Below are 14,965 nucleotides of genomic sequence, written 5' to 3'. Positions count from 1 at the left end.
TTGCTAGCACAGCAGTCTGAGATCAAACTGCAAGGTGGCAGCGAGGCTAGGGGAGGGGTGTCCGCTATTGCCCAGTCTTGCTTCCCTAAACAAAGCAGCCAGGAAGCTCGAACTGGGTGGAGCCCACCACAGCTCAAGAAGGCCTGCCTGCCTCTGTAGGCTCCACCTCTAGAAGCAGGGCACAGACAAACAAAAAGTCAGCAGTAACCTCTGCAGACTTAAATGTCCCTGTCTGACAGCTTTGAAGAGTAGTGGTTCTCCCAGCACGCAGCTGGAGATCTGAGAACGGGCAGACTGCCTCCTAAAGTGGGTCCCTGACCCCCGAGCGGCCTAACTGGGAGGCACCCCCCAGTAGGGAAAGACTGACACCTCACTCGGCCGGGTACTCCTCTGAGACAAAACTTCCAGAGGAACGATCAGACAGCTGAATTTGCAGTTCACGAAAATCCGCTGTTCTGCAGCCACCGCTGCTGACACCCAGCCAAACAGGGTCTGGAGTGGACCTCTAGCAAACTCCAACAGACCTGCAGCTGAGGGTCTTGTCTGGTAGAAGGAAAACTAACAAACAGAAAGGACACCCACACCAAAAACCCATCTGTACATCACCATCATCAAAGACCAAAAGTAGAAAAAACTACAAAGATGGGGAGAAAACAGAGCAGAAAAACTGGAAACTCTAAAAAGCAGAGCACCTCTCCTCCTCCAAAGGAATGCAGTTCCTCACCACCAATGGAACAAAGCTGGATGGAGAATAACTTTGACGAGTTGAGAGAAGAAGGCTTCAGACGATCAAACTACTCCGAGCTACAGGAGGAAATTCAAACCAATGGCAAAGAAGTTAAAAACTTTGAAAAAAAATTAGACGAATGTATAATTAAAATAACCAATGCAGAGAAGTGCTTAAAGGAGCTGATGGAGCTGAAAGCCAAGTTTCAAGAACTACGTGAAGAATACAGAAGCCTCAGTAGCCAATGTGATCAACTGAAAGAAAGGGTATCAGTGATGGAAGATGAAATGAATGAAATGAAGCAAGAAGGGAAGTTTAGAGAAAAAAGAATAAAAAGAAACAAACAAAGCCTCCAAGAAATATGGGACTATGTGAAAAGACCAAACCTACGTCTGACTGGTGTACCTGAAAGTGACAGGGAGAATGGAACCAAGTTGGAAAACACTCTACAAGTTATTATCCAGGAGAATGTCCCCAATCTAGCAAGGCAGATCAATATTCAGATTCAGGAAATACAGAGAACGCCACAAAGATACTCCTTGAGAAGAACAGCTCCAAGACACATAATTGTCAGATTCACCAAAGTTGAAATGAAGGAAAAAATGTTAAGGGTGGCCAGAGAGAAAGGTCAGATTACCCACAAAAGGAAGCCAATCAGACTAACAGCTGATCTCTCGGCAGAAACTCTACAAGCCAGAAGACAGTGGGGGCCAATACTCAACATTCTTTTTTTTTTTTTTTGCAGTATTCCTTTATTTTATTTTATTTATTTTTTTAATTTTTTTATTATTATACTTTAGGTTTTAGGGTACATGTGCACAACATGCAGGTTTGTTACATATGTATCCATGTGCCATGTTGGTTAGCTGCACCCATCAACTCATCATTTAGCATTAGGTATATCTCCTAATGCTTTCCCTCCCCCCTTCCCCCACCCCACAACAGTCCCCGGAGTGTGATGATCCCCTTCATGTGTCCATGAGTTCTCATTGTTCAATTCCCACCTATGAGTGAGAACATGCGGTGTTTGGTTTTTTGTCCTTGCGATAGTTTACTGAGAATAATGGGTTCCAGTTTCATCCATGTCCCTACAAAGGACATGAACTCATCATTTTTTATGGCTACATAGTATTCCATGGTGTATATGTGCCACATTTTCTTAATCCAGTCTATCGTTGTTGGACATTTGGGTTGGTTCCAAGTCTTTGCTATTGTGAATAGTGCCGCAATAAACATACGTGTGCATGTGTCTTTATAGCAGCATGATTTATAGTTCTTTGGGTATATACCCAGTAGTGGGATGGCTGGGTCAAATGGTATTTCTAGTTCTAGATCCCTGAGGAATCGCCACACTGACTTCCACAATGGTTGAATTAGTTTACAGTCCCACCAACAGTGTAAAAGTGTTCCTATTTCTCCACATCCTCTCCAGCACCTGTTGTTTCCTGACTTTTTAATGATGGCCATTCTAACTGGTGTGAGATGGTATCTCATTATGGTTTTGATTTGCATTTCTCTGATGGCCAGTGATGATGAGCATTTTCTCATGTGTTTTTTGGCTGCATAAATGTCTTCTTTTGAGAAGTGTCTGTTCATGTCCTTCACCCACTTTTTGATGGGGTTGTTTTTTTCTTGTAAATTTGTTTGAGTTCATTGTAGATTCTGGATATTAGCCCTTTGTCAGATGAGTAGGTTGCAAAAATTTTCTCCCATTTTGTAGGTTGCCTGTTCACTCTGATGGTAGTTTCTTTTGCTGTGCAGAAGCTCTTTAGTTTAATTAGATCCCATTTGTCAATTTTGGCTTTTGTTGCCATTGCTTTTGGTGTTTTAGACATGAAGTCCTTGCCCATGCCTATGTCCTGAATGGTATTGCCTAGGTTTTCTTCTAGGGTTTTTATGGTTTTCGGTCTAACATTTAAGTCTTTGATCCATCTTGAATTAATTTTTGTATAAAGTGTAAGGAAGGGATCCAGTTTCAGCTTTCTACATATGGCTAGCCAAAAATATGGAACGCCTCACGAATTTGCGTGTCATCCTTGCGCAGGGGCCATGCTAATCTTCTCTGTATCGTTCCAATTTTAGTATATGTGCTGCCAAAGTGAGCACTCAACATTCTTAAAGAAAAGAATTTTCAACCCAGAATTTCATATCCAGCCAAACTAAGCTTCCTAAGTGAAGGAGAAATAAAATACTTTACAGACAAGCAAATGCTGAGACATTTTGTCACCACCAGGCCTGCCCTACAAGAGCTCCTGAAGGAAGCACTAAACATGGAAAGGAACAACTGGTACCAGCCGCTGCAAAAACATGCCAAATTGTAAAGACCATCGAGGCTAGGAAGAAACTGCATCAACTAACGAGCAAAATAACCAGCTAACATCATAATGACAGGATCAAATTCACATATAACAATATTAACTTTAAATGTAAATGGGCTAAATGCTCCAATTAAAAGACACAGACTGGCAATTTGGATAAGGAGTCAAGACCCATCAGTGCGCTGTATTCAGGAAACCCATCTCACATGCAGAGACGCACATAGACTCAAAATAAAGGGATGGAGGAAGACCTGCCAAGCAAATGGAAAACAAAAAAAGGCAGAGGTTGCAATCCTAGTCTCCTATAAAACAGACTTTAAACCAACAAACATCAAAAGAGACAAAGAAGGCCATTACATAACGGTAAAGGGATCAATTCAACAAGAAGAGCTAACTATCCTAAATATATATGCACCCAATACAGGAGCACCCAGATTCATAAAGCAAGTCCTGAGTGACCTACAAAGAGACTTAGACTCCCACACAATAATAATGGGAGATTTTAACACCCCACTGTCAACATTAGACAGATCAACAAGACAGAAAGTTAACAAGGATACCCAGGAATTGAACTCAGCTCTGCACCAAGTGGACCTAATAGACATCTACAGAACTCTCCACCCCAAATCAACAGAATATACATTTTTTTCAGCACCACACCACACCTATTCCAAAATTGACCACATAGTTGGAAATAAAGCTCTCCTCAGCAAATGTAAAAGAACAGAAATTATAATTAACCGTCTCTCAGACCACAGTGCGATCAAACTAGAACTCAGGATTAAGAAACTCACTCAAAACTGCTCAACTACATGGAAACTGAACAACCTGCTCCTGAATGACTACTGGGTACATAATGAAATGAAGGCAGAAATAAAGATGTTCTTTGAAACCAGTGAGAACAAAGACACAACATACCAGAACCTCTGGGATACATTCAAAGCAGTGTGTAGAGGGAAATTTATAGCATTAAATGCCCACAACAGAAAGCAGGAAAGATCCAAAATTGACACCCTAACATCACAATTAAAAGAACTAGAAAAGCAAGAGCAAACACATTTGAAAGCTAGCAGAAGGCTAGAAATAACTAAAATCAGAGCAGAACTGAAGGAAATAGAGACACAAAAAACCCTTCAAAAAATTAATGAATCCAGGAGCTGGTTTTTTGAAAAGATCAACAAAATTGATAGACTGCTAGCAAGAATAATAAAGAAGAAAAGAGAGAAGAATCAAATAGACACAATAAAAAATAATAAAGGGGATTATCACCACAGATCCCACAGAAATACAATCTACCATCAGAGAGTACTACAAACACCTCTACTCAAATAAACTAGAAAATCTAGAAGAAATGGATAAACTGCTCGACAAATACACCGTCCCAAGACTAAACCAGGAAGAAGTTGAATCTCTGAATAGACCAATAACAGGCTCTGAAATTGAGGCAATAATCAATAGCTTACCAACCAAAAAGAGTCCAGGACGTGGTGGATTCACAGCCGAATTCTACCAGAGGTACAAGGAACTGGTACCATTCCTTCTGAAACTATTCCAATCAATAGAAAAAAGAGGGAATCCTCCCTAACACATTTTATGAGGCCAGCATCATCCTCATACCAAAGCCTGGCAGAGACACAACCAAAAAAGAGAATTTCAGACCAACATCCTTGATGAACATTGATGCAAAAATCCTCAATAAAATACTGGCAAACTGAATCCAGTAGCACATCAAAAATCTTATCCACCATGATCAAGTGGGCTTCATCCCTGGGATGCAAGGCTGGTTCAACATATGCAAATCAATAAATGTAATCCAGCATATAAACAGAACCAAAGACAAAAACCACATGATTATCTCAATAGATGCAGAAAAGGCCTTTGACAAAATTCAACAACCCTTCATGCTAAAAACTCTCAATAAATTAGGTATTGATGAGATGTATCCCAAAATAATAAGAGCTATCTATGACAAACCCACAGCCAATATCATACTGAATGGACAAAAACTGGAAGCATTACTTTGAAAACTGGCACAAGACAGGGATGCCCTCTCTCACCACTCTTATTCAACATAGTGTTGGAAGTTCTGGCCAGGGCTATCAGGCAGGAGAAGGAAATAAAGGGTATTCAATTAGGAAAAGAGGAAGTCAAATTGTCCCTGTTTGCAGATGACATGATTATATATCTAGAAAACCCCACTGTCTCAGCCCAGAATCTCCTTAAGCTGACAAGCAACTTCAGCAAAGTTTCAGGATACAAAATCAATGTACAAAAATCACAAGCATTCTTGTACACCAATAACAGACAAACAGAGAGCCAAATCATGAGTAAACTCCCATTCACAAATGCTTCAAAGAGAATAAAATATGTAGTAATCCAACTTACAAGGGAGGTGAAGGACCTCTTCAAGGAGAACTACAAACCACTGCTCAATGAAATAAAAGAGGATACAAACAAATGGAAGAACATTCCATGCTCACGGGTTGGAAGGATCAATATTGTGAAAACGGCCATACTGCCCAAGGTAATTTATAGATTCAATGCCATCCCCATCAAGCTACCAATGACTTTCTTCACAGAATTGGAAAAAACTACTTTAAATTCATATGGAACCAAAAAAGAGCCTGCATTGCCAAGTCAATCCTAAGCCAAAAGAACAAAGCTGGAGGCATCACGCTACCTGACTTCAAACTATACTACAAGGCTACAGTAACCAAAATAGCATGGTACTGGTACCCAAACAGAGACATAGATCAATGGAACAGAACAGAGCCCTCAGAAATAATGCCACGTATCTACAACTATCTGATCTTTGACAAACCTGACAAAAACAAGCAATGGGATAAGGATTCCCTATTTAATAAATGGTGCTGGGAAAACTGGCTAGCCATATGTAGAAAGCTGAAACTGGATCCCTTCCTTACACCTTAGACAAAAATTACTTCAAGATGGATTAAAGACTTACATTTTAGACCAAAAACCATAAAAAGCCTAGAAGAAAACCTAGGCAATACCATTCAGGACATAGGCATGGGCAAGGACTTCATGTCTAAAACACCAAAAGCAATGGAAACAAAAGCCAAAATTGACAAATGGGATCTCATTAAACTAAAGAGCTTCTGCACAGCAAAAGAAACTACCATCAGAGTGAACAGGCAACCTACAAAATGGGAGAAAATTTTTGCAACCTACTCATCTGACAAAGGGCTAATATCCAGAATCTACAATGAACTCAAACACATTTACAAGAAAAAAACAAACAACCCCATCAAAAAGTGGGCAAAGGACATGAACAGACACTTCTCAAAAGAAGACATTTATGCAGCCAAAAAACACATGAGAAAATGCTCATCATCACTGGCCATCAGAGAAATGCAAATCAAAACCATAATGAGATACCATCTCACACCAGTTAGAATGGCCATCATTAAAAAGTCAGGAAACAACAGGTGCTGGAGAGGATGTGGAGAAATAGGAACACTTTTACACTGTTGGTGGGACTGTAAACTAGTTCAACCATTGTGGAAGTCAGTGTGGCGATTCCTCAGGGATCTAGAACTAGAAATACCATTTGACCCAGCCATCCCACTACTGGGTATATACCCAAAGAACTATAAATCATGCTGCTATAAAGACACATGCACACGTATGTTTATTACGGCACTATTCACAATAGCAAAGACTTGGAACCAACCCAAATGTCCAACAACGATAGACTGGATTAAGAAAATGTGGCACATATACACCATGGAATACTATTCAGCCATAAAAAATGATGAGTTCATGTCCTTTGTAGGGACATGGATGAAACTGGAACCCATCATTCTCAGTAAACTATCACAAGGACAAAAAACCAAACACTGCATGTTCTCACTCATAGGTGGGAATTGAACAATGAGAACACATGGACACAGGAAGGGGAACATCACACTCCGGGGACTGTTGTGGGGTGGGGGGAGGGGGCAGGGATAGCATCAGGATATATACTTAATGCTAAATGACGAGTTAATGGGTGCAGCACACCAACATGGCACATGGATACATATGTAACTAACCTGCACATTGTGCACATGTACTCTAAAACTTAAAAGTATAATAATAATAATAAAAATCATAAAAAAAAGAATGAGGTGAACTCTAAGCCCTGGTTTGAGGGAATCCTGAAATGGACAAATGTCTAGGGCTCAAGAGACCCTAGTTGAAAATAATTGATGGTGCAATCTTTGAATTTATTAATCACATTCAAAATAGGTCACTGATGAAACTAAGCAGTTGTACTGAAGGCTATTTCTCAAAGAACAGGATGCTGGGGGCTCCTGAAGTTGCACAGACCAAACTCATTCAGAACTAGCTCCAGAAAAAGTTCATATAAAGATATTCATATTAATCCATCTTAAATGTTAGACCTAAAACCATTAAAATCCTACAAGAAAACCTAGGCAATACCATTCAGGACATAGGCGTGGGCAAGGACTTCATGTCTAAAACACCAAAAGCAATGGAAACAAAAGCCAAAATTGACAAATGGGATCTCATTAAACTAAAGAGCTTCTGCACAGCAAAAGAAACTACCATCAGAGTGAACAGGCAACCTACAGAATGGGAGAAAATTTTTGCAACCTACTCATCTGACAAAGGGCTAGTATCCAGAATCTACAATGAACTCAAACAAGTTTACAAGAAAAAAACAAACAACCCCATCAAAAAGTGGGCAAAGGACATGAACAGACACTTCTCAAAAGAAGACATTTATGCAGCCAAAAACACATGAGAAAATGCTCATCATCACTGGCCATCAGAGAAATGCAAATCAAAACCACAGTGAGATACCATCTCACACCAGTTAGAATGGCCATCATTAAAAAGTCAGGAAACAACAGGTGCTGGAGAGGATGTGGAGAAATAGGAACACTTTTGCACTGTTGTTGGGACTGTAAACTAGTTCAACCATTGTGGAAGTCAGTGTGGCGATTCCTCAGGGATCTCGAACTAGAAATACCATTTGACCCAGCCATCCCACTACTGGGTATATACCCAAAGGACTACAAATCATGCTGCTATAAAGACACATGCACACGTACGTTTATTGCAGCACTATTCACAATAGCAAAGACTTGGAACCAACCCAAATGTCCAACAAGGATAGACTGGATTAAGCAAATGTGGCACATATACACCATGGAATACTATTCAGCCATAAAAAATGATGAGTTCATGTCCTTTGTAGGGACATGGATGAAACTGGAAACCATCATTCTCAGTAAACTATCGCAAGGACAAAAAACCAAACACCGCATGTTTTCACTCATAGGTGGGAATTGAACAATGAGAACTCATGGACACAGGAAGGGGAACATCACACTCCGGGGGCTGTTGTGGGGTGGGGGGAGGGGGGAGGGACAGCATTAGGAGATATACCTAATGCTAAATGACGAGTTAATGGGTGCAGCAAAACAACATGGCACATGGATACATATGTAACAAACCTGCACATTGTGCACATGTACCCTAAAACCTAAAGTATAATAATAAAAAATATATATATATAAAAAAAGATATGCATATTAAAATAAAGGTGAGGAAGTAGAATCAGGATCTTACAACTACTGAAAACTTTTCAAGCAGGAGCTCTCCTAGCCACATGGACTCCAGATGCCGCATCTTTTTGAGCATCTCTTCTTTCTATAACTTTTAGCTTTCTCTGTTTTATTATCACTGTTCATATAATTGACGGTATTCTCCAGCCCAAACGTTGCATGACCCTTTGATTCTAGCACCCACAACCACTAGACTGAGTTCTGTCTATGTCATTTAATTCCAATTTGATGGACGGAGAATGCGATAGGTTTGACTGGAGTGGGGTTGACCTCTAGGCTAGTTTTCTGTGGCCAAGAGGTGGGGTCACATTATAAACAAGGCCGCTTTGGGTAAAGTGAGCAAGAAAACAATGTTTTACATATAAAATATAATTATTCCCCTGCTTCTTCTCTCTTAGCTTTACTGACTTGTCTAGGTACATGCTTGTGGATGAATGCTGAGATGTTTCCAGAAGATGGCAGTTCAGTTTTTCTCAGTTTGGTGGTACATAGAGAAATGGGAGACAATCTCCAGAGGTAAGTGAAAGGTTTGTTTCACTTATAAGAAGAACTTTGGAGGACTCAGGGATTTTATAACAGAATCTCAAATCTTATGACAGTTTTCTCACCGAGAATTTGTGTCACTGACATCATTCTCTGCATGCAAGCATATCATCTTTTACATAATAGATATATTCCTAAAAGGTTGTGTGTGAAGCAAATTTTTATATTTGGGAAACAGTTCTAATCTCAGTTTCTTCACCTATACAATGGGGGAAATCAAATTCTATTTCAAACTCACCAGTGAAGCATGATTTTATTTAAGGAGCCATGCTGTGAATTTTCTCTGTGGTTGAAATACTGGTCCACTAATTGATCTGTTTTGCAAATTTGGATTTTTATCTATCAGGCTTTCCTGAATGCAACTTAGAAAGGTAAACAGTAGCTTTAGAGAGAGTCTAAGTGCTACAAAAATAAAAGTAGTTACAAGCTGAATGCGAAACCCAGAACTCTGAGTTCCACTCAGCAATTTAAGCAAATTACATCAATTCAGGGATGATGATCAGTGATCCAAAGTGACTGAGTTCTTCTTTTTTTCAAGTTCTTTGCTTTTTAATAGTCTGACTCTGTAAGTAACAAACAAGGTTCTGTTAAGAACCCATTTCAAATTTCTGTTTAAAAGCTCTGCTCTTCACCTTTGAAGAAATGGAGCTCATGAAGTTAAGTAAAGAGATTGCAGATGGCACACCACATTCACTGGGAAAACATGCTGATTACTCAGCAAAATGGCATTTAGCACCACAAAAAAAGCCAAGAGCTGAGTTACTACATCAAATCCTCAGTGGAATCCAATATCCTCACCTGTGGGATGCCTAGAGATAACTGGCAATTGTGTCCCAAAATGCAATTACCAAAAGGGAAGAAAACCAGATTTACTCTCTTTCATGAGGAATGGAATCATGAAAAGGGTCTTTCCTCATGGAGTAAGTACACTGGAAGGATAGTTTATTCTGTCTTGATGCCCACTAATGGTCTGACCCTCCCCCATTATATTGTTGCTAGGTGAAATATGGCTTTATTATTTGCATCTAGAATTATATCACATTCCTCTCTCCTAGGCAATCACCAAGCCTGTTGTACCAGCACCAAGATAGAGCTACTATAAAAATTAATAAGTAGGGCCAATGTTTATTTTTCCAGAAAGATGAGCTTTTCAGAATCCTTTTCTTCTCACAATACATTAAGGTGTGGTTGTAAGCATAAAACTAAACTGAGTGAATGAGAAATGGTAATTGAACACCATCACAACACTCTACATTTGGAGAGAGAGGAGTATACAGTGATCAGTAAAACTCAGAACACTGACATGGTTTAAATGAGTCCCCCATTGGTTCCCCAATATTCAGGATATCAAAGGTGCTGAAACTACTCTTCAGGGAGTAAGCAGGGGTAATTTCCACGATGACAGGGAGAATAATAAACTTTTAAGAAAGATTGGATTGTACTTCCTTTAGCTCTAAAGTAGAGGTACTTGAGGTCATCACAAGCCAGTAGGTACATAGACAGATGCCTCCTGCATTCCCTTCCAAACACTCAAGATAGAAGACAATGGGGATTCGGTCAATAATAGTGTAGAAAGATGTCAGAAAAGATGGTGCTTCAGAAGCCGAGGAAATACTTTGCAGAATGAACAACTGATATTCATTTTATATATATAATATCTCACAAATATATATTATATCTCACAAAGGGCAGGCAGCCAGTGTAAGTTAGGATGAAAAGGGACACACACAAGAGAAGCACAATCCTATTTCTCTTTCCCTAAATCTGTATGATGTAAGGCAAATCACCTCACTGCTCTGGGACCTCATCTCTCCGACATGTAAAACATTTTAAGAGTAACTGCAGATTTACCTCTTCAATACTTCTTCCAGGTTCTGGCATCAGGAGGTAAAAATCCTGAGTAGTTGATGAGGTTGGGAAGACTGGGGGAAATATCTTACCACCATTTGTCAACCGGTAGATTCCATGGAGGATATAAAAACATTTACCACTTCCAAATATGGAAGCACCCTCTACCTACTAAATGGAGACTGCTTGCAAGCATGTATGCATTATTTAGGTATTATGCATTGATTTGTATGTGTATGTGAATTTAATAAGTAATCTAGTGGCAGATAGATACATAATTATATTCCTTTAATCACCAGCAGACCTCTAGACAGGACTCAAAATCTGTATTTCTCCACTCCTTGCCTGGCAGGCCTCAGAAGGTCAAGGTTTTGCGTTGCCCTGGCAACAGCTGATAGCATCACTACCACCTGAAGCCGCCCAGGGGGCTGCAGGCTCTGCAGCACTGTAAGCGGTTATGATGTTATCCCAGTTGCTGGGGAAACGCACAACCTTGCACCAGGCAGGTGGGTAACCGTGGAGTTGATTTCCAAGCATTCTGCCTTTAACAGTCTACACTGGCAAATGTATTCATCGCTGCATAAATTCTGTGAACAATTTGGGATCTTAAAGAGTTTTAGTCATGCGTTCTCTTTTTAAAAAGCTCTTAAATGGTTCACCTTTACTGCTTGAAATGTAGTGCTTCTATGAAAAAAATAAACACAGGTTTATTATCGCTCTATTTTAAATGAAATTGCCACCCACACTAAAATATGCCAGAGTAACTCCTCCCCAGTGTCTCTGCCCCCCTAATCAAGTCTGCATATTTTTTTTAAGGTTGCTCTCTATCTACAGGGGAAAAAAATTAAAAAAGTATCTTAAGATAATATTGGATCTTTAAAAGTAGACTCATAAAAGCAGAGAAGTCCTGTTCATCATTTGAGTCATCCTCGATTGGCTCTCTTTTAAAATGCATCCTCTGTCTTTCTTATAACCAAGGGCTTTAAAATTCAAATGTTCATGAACACCAGCTTTATTAAAATTAAGGCTTGGGGAAATGGCTTGGAAAAGGCAGAAAAGAATATTACCCAACCATTTAAAAGATGCTAATTAATGAAGTTCTAAAGCCCAGAGAGGGCATTTGATACAGCAAGGGTTTCTCTACCAAGGAAAAATAAAACTCATCTAAAAACAAAAAATTTAAAAAACCCTCAGAATAAAATAAAATTGAAGTAGATTAACTCAAATCTTCCCCCAGGTTCTGGAGAGGCCTCAGGAGTTTTGCTATATTCTAAGAACTTGAGTTTGCCTGCCTGTGAACTGAACGCATTTACATTTTCTGGTCCAGCTCCATGCCAGCCTTTTAGCCACTGGGGACATCTGCCTTGAATGTGCAATGCAAGGCATTTCACCCACTTGGTTTTTATCCACTGCTTGTCCTCAGCGGCAATCACATACTCAGCCCTGGTTAAAGGGAATGCGGGCAGAGAGGCTACCCAGATGGATGGCTCCATTCTGCCCCATCTTTCTTAGCCACAAGCTCCTTTCACTTTTAATTATGGAGAGAAGAACACATTCTTTTTTCTCCATTCTCCACCTCTCTTACCTCATTCTTCCACTGCAGCTTAGAATTGGAGCTTGCAGCAATATTTTCCCTCCATGTGTTAAACATCGGTGGATCCTTTCAAAGCATCTGTAGTTAAGCTTGTATCAACCTCACCAATGTTTCCCCACACTCAACACAGGAAGATATGTTTGATTTTATCTTTTTATTACTCACCATTGTGATAGTCTTGTCTTGTATTCTGTAGGAATCTCTCTCTCTCTCTCTCCGGATATTGCTGTGGGCCAAAAATGGAAAATCTCCATTGAGTGAAAAATAGATTCGTTGGTACTGAAATAAATAAATAATCCCAGTTCTGTAACAGAAAATCATTTCTGGGGCCTGATAATGATTTTCTAATACTGAGATATCAATCAGATGATCCATTTGTTGTCTACTGGGGCTGGAGAAGGGATTAGTCTGCAGAAGAAAATGGGATGATCCACTGGGTGAAGGCTGATGAAGGGAGGAGAAGGGTGCATAGCCAGGCAGTCAATGTCAAGACTCTGAAAACAAGGTTTGGAAGAGCCTGTGCAACATATCTCCTCTGTAAATATCCAAGTACCCTCCCTCTCACCCTCCACCTCCTCCAGGCCAGGGTCAGATCTTGTATGTTGTAGCTCTGCATGTCTAAGGGTAACATGAAGGAAAGAGGTGCCCCCATGCCTTTGCACAGGCTGTGCTGTCTTCTAGAATGTTTTCCTCTTCTTTCCCACTCGTCTGTCCTTTAGTGATAATCATAATATACAGCCATTAAAATTAGTAACAGCTAAGGTCACCTTGTGTCAGGCACCTTGCTAAGTGCTTTATATAGCTCATGCATGTTCACCACAATCCTATGAAGTCAGTATTCTATTTCTTGCTTTTCTGATGAGGAGTGTGGGTCTTGGAGAGCTTAGGTTACTGGCACAAGGGCATATAGGTTAGGAGCAGCAGCAAAATAATTCTTCCATTCAAAGCCTATGTTTTTAACCACCATAAAAGATGCAGCTCAAAGGTTACTTATTTTAGGAACCCTCTTGCTTCACCAGAAAAGAAAAAAATTTACCCTCTTTCCCCTCACTCAGTATTCAGATATTTTGTATAAACTTCTCTTAGAAGACTTATACTGGATTGCAATTAGTATTAGGAATTATTTTAATTACTTTTTATGTCTGATACAGTTTTGCAGTCTTGGCACCAAAATTACCTGACACACAGCAATTGCTCAATAAATGTTTACAGAAAAGAAGGAATAATGGATAGAATGAATAAGCAGTGAGGCAAAACAGCACAGCCCCTAGGCCCTTTGGACACAGAGACCCAGAGGTCTCCTTTTTAGCCAACAGAGATGAGGACATAGCTCTTTTCCTTTCATTGAACACTTCAAATATGTCAGCCAGAAAGGCTGAGTCAGGGAGAGACCAGATGAGCTGACTGCAGGCTGATGCCCACACCCAGTCTAATACCTACCTGCACCTTCATCCTTAAAAGGGGTGAGGTAGGCTGGATTGACTCTATACTCCTAGGGTTGGGATTAGGTTAGAAGAAAAATAATGTCTCACAATCCCCATCTTAAAGGGCCAGCCTGTCAGGACCCAAGCCTTCATAAGAGGGGCAAGAGCCAAAGTAGCACAGAGCAGAAGAAAGACCATCACTCCACAGAGGGGTGACCCACCTACACTGTGCTGCAGAGGCCTTCTCTAACCAAGAGAGAAAGAAAGATGTCTAAATTTGGAATATTTTCCTATTTTGTCTTCAAAACCAGGCATGAGAGGCAGCAGCAGAGGGCCCCTGGGTGGGTGGGGAGCAGAGCAGTCTGCAGTCTCTTGTAGGAACCAGATGGATGTGGAGGGTGGCCGCCACCTGGGCAATTTTCCAGCTGCTAAAGATCGTACAGTCAAGCCTCTGTGATTAAAGTGATATTTATTTATCGTTTCCTCTTAGATATGTATTGCCTCTGTGTCTCATTTTTCCTCAAAATACAACTCAATGTAAATAAATAAATAAAAGGATTATGTGCTGCAGGAGCTGCCATACAGGATCTTGGGCAAGTGTTGATAAGTAGGCCCAGAAATCCCAAAATGGTTCTGCTGCAGACGCTCACTCTTCTGTGACCAAAAGCTTCTTGCATGTGAAAAGCGAAGCCCTGAGCATGTTGGATTACTACATCTGAAAGTCCGTATTGGTGACCAAAGGGTGATCTGACACTAAACCTCTAGGAGTCAGTTGATTGTAAAGGTCTTCAGGACAGAAAGAAGGTTTTGTATCCTTTGTGCTGGGAATTCCAGATCCTGGAACCCTTGGCGAAGCTTAAATCCTGTCCTCCTATAGCATCATACCAAAGCCAACTTCACAGCTATGTCCTGCA

General features: G+C 40.3%; 1 long non-coding RNA gene and 1 other non-coding gene across 2 annotated transcripts in view; both read right to left on the bottom strand.

The window, feature by feature from the left end:
• The window catches only part of LOC134736699 (uncharacterized), a 73,638-nt gene extending 60,796 nt beyond the window's left edge, over window positions 1-12,842 (bottom strand). Inside the window, exon 1 of the long non-coding RNA XR_010120954.1 lies at window positions 12,793-12,842. This is a non-coding gene — a long non-coding RNA (uncharacterized lncRNA). The remainder of the gene's footprint in view (window positions 1-12,792) is intronic.
• On the bottom strand, window positions 2,727-2,833 carry LOC129483575 (U6 spliceosomal RNA). Its single transcript, XR_008658098.1, has one exon. It is a non-coding gene; the product is annotated as a U6 spliceosomal RNA (small nuclear RNA).
• Window positions 12,843-14,965: the final 2,123 nt, after the last annotated feature.

This window comes from Symphalangus syndactylus, chromosome 5 (assembly GCF_028878055.3).
Source record: "Symphalangus syndactylus isolate Jambi chromosome 5, NHGRI_mSymSyn1-v2.1_pri, whole genome shotgun sequence".
Classification (NCBI taxonomy): Eukaryota; Metazoa; Chordata; class Mammalia; order Primates; family Hylobatidae; genus Symphalangus; species Symphalangus syndactylus.
This window is presented reverse-complemented; position numbering and strand designations above follow the sequence as displayed.